The sequence below is a fragment of the Morone saxatilis genome, unplaced genomic scaffold, assembly GCF_004916995.1.
Source record: "Morone saxatilis isolate NCDOM2014 unplaced genomic scaffold, NCSU_SB_2.0 Contig11, whole genome shotgun sequence".
Classification (NCBI taxonomy): domain Eukaryota; kingdom Metazoa; phylum Chordata; class Actinopteri; family Moronidae; genus Morone; species Morone saxatilis.
In genome coordinates, this window is record NW_023339663.1 from 1,905,310 (window position 1) to 1,907,511 (window position 2,202).

A 2,202-nucleotide genomic window follows, 5' to 3' on the forward strand; every position below is an offset into this window, starting at 1 on the left:
CGTGGCCCCGACCGCTCTGGATCTAAACCACGTTTCCAATTATGACCTCCGCCACTGCTGCGTCGCCGAGCTCATCAGACGCTCCGACGACACGAAACCACGACTAACTGCAGCACTTAAAGCATCATTAAAGTCTCACTTTACTTCTGTCCACGGCTTCCCCCCTCCCTCCCTCCCTCCCTCCTTCCGCGAGTGCGCTTTGTCTTGGCCCCTTCAAAAAATCTTAATCTAATATGGAACATACTTTATAACATGCATAATGCTGTATGGGAGAAATATGCGTTGTAGAGACTGGAGACCATAAATCATTAGGAACTGTTGACTGAGCTCATAAACAAGGAGAGAAGTTGACTATTTCTCCCTAAATTCAATACTATCAGCTTCTTTTGCACAAATGGGCTCCCCTAAACTCCTGCTGACACACTGTCAGTCTGGAAAAGCCCTGATGCTCAATAAGTCTCTTTGACGCTCTTGGATGTTAAAACCCCAGAAAACAATAGCGAGATTTGCCTTTGTGCCTCAGGTTGGCTACAGCTCTGCAGGTTAAATATGTGACGTGCTCCTCTTGTTTCAAAGTTTTCATAACAAACTTCAAGGCGGGCTCAGACGCCAATCTGAAGACTTTCATAGCTGGCTAAAGAGCCTTTATCTCCTGCTGTATGCTGGCGCTGTGACAACAGGCTACAGGAATTGCCTGATCAGAGGCGGCAGGCTCATGGCATGCATAGCGTCCCAGTGTTTCATCTCAGGTAGATAATGCATCAGAGAAAAGCTTGTAAAATAAAAAGTTGCAGAGAAAACCTCTGCAGTTTGTGTGGAGCTGCAGGGGTCGGTAACTTTGAAATGCACAGAGCAATATGTTCAAGTGAAAAGATGGAAATGTTATTTACACAGATCTGGTTCCAAATAGAGTAAGAGTGGAGATGAAAGGCAGGCGAAGTGGAAAATAAGGCATTTTCTCAGATTTATATATGCAGTATACCCCTAGGCAACGGGTGGCTGGGAAGTGAACGCGATGCATGACAATGATGCTTTCAGATTCAACAGGCGACCGGCGCTTGTCATGCGTATCAGTTTTAATCTCAGCTGGCAGACAGCGGTCTGTTTACAGCCAGTATTAAATGTATCTAATGTGAACATAGTCTTAGGGTGAGTTGATGGTGAGAGGAACAAGTGCTGGTATAGTAATGACCACAGGTGTGGAGCAGGAGCTCCAGCGCCACGCCCACCAGTTGCATGCACAGGCAGGATCATGGCATGGGCCGATGACAATGGAACTGGTTTGGAGGACTGTCGAGTGTTTCGTGTGAAAGTTGATGTGTAAAGAAGAAAATGGCTTTGATGTGCTTGAAAACACATCCAAGCAAGAAGATTGTCACCTATCAATGCGGAATTTCTATTTTTATATTTAGTCATGATACAAATGTAATGAATGAACAATATCATACAGATCAAACTATTTTATGCTTTACCAAAGTTCAAAAGAGCTGAGAAACGGAAACGGCAACTTTAAAAATTATAATTGATATATAATTACAAGCCACAATAGAATGTTACAACAGGAGGCCCACAAACAAATAACAGGTACGGCACGGAACCAGTCCAAATGAAAAGAAACAAAACAACAATTATTACTTTGCAGAATAATCGGAAAAATATATTCCAAGTGACAAGTAAACAATAAATAAAACTTACTAAAAAACGTACATTTGATAAAGACAACAAATAAAAAATCAACAATAAAAATTCTTTAATTATACAGAGATGTTAAAAAATGGACAAAAAATAGGTACAATCATTAATGTTAATATTAACAAAAACATACATCCACAAACAAGTAGAAATAATAAAGTTATGGGGTTTAGTTCACTAAACAGGTTGTTGATTATGTTCAACTAACAAGTTATATATTGTATTGATTATATCACTAACAGGTAGAAGAATTTGTTCACTAACAGTGTGTTGTTTTTCCACTAACAGAAGTTTGTTGTTTGTTCACTAAACAGTAGGGTTGTTTGTTCACCCAAGTAGTTGTTGGTTTGTTCCACTAACAGTTTTGTGTTTGTTCCAAAACACGTTATATTTGTTCCACTAACAGTTTAGTAGTTTGGTTTCCACTGACAGATCAGGTGGTATTTGTCAGTGTCTGAAGATTTGATGAAGAGGGACCTCTACAGGATAAGACCTGTTAGTTTAACCACA

The 2,202-nt window shown here is 40.2% G+C and overlaps 1 protein-coding gene across 1 annotated transcript in view; it reads right to left on the reverse strand.

Moving 5' to 3' along the window:
- Positions 1 to 2,202, reverse strand: part of LOC118343602 (circadian-associated transcriptional repressor-like) — a 13,680-nt gene that overhangs the window by 8,819 nt on the left and 2,659 nt on the right. The gene's annotated exons all lie outside the window — the stretch shown is intronic.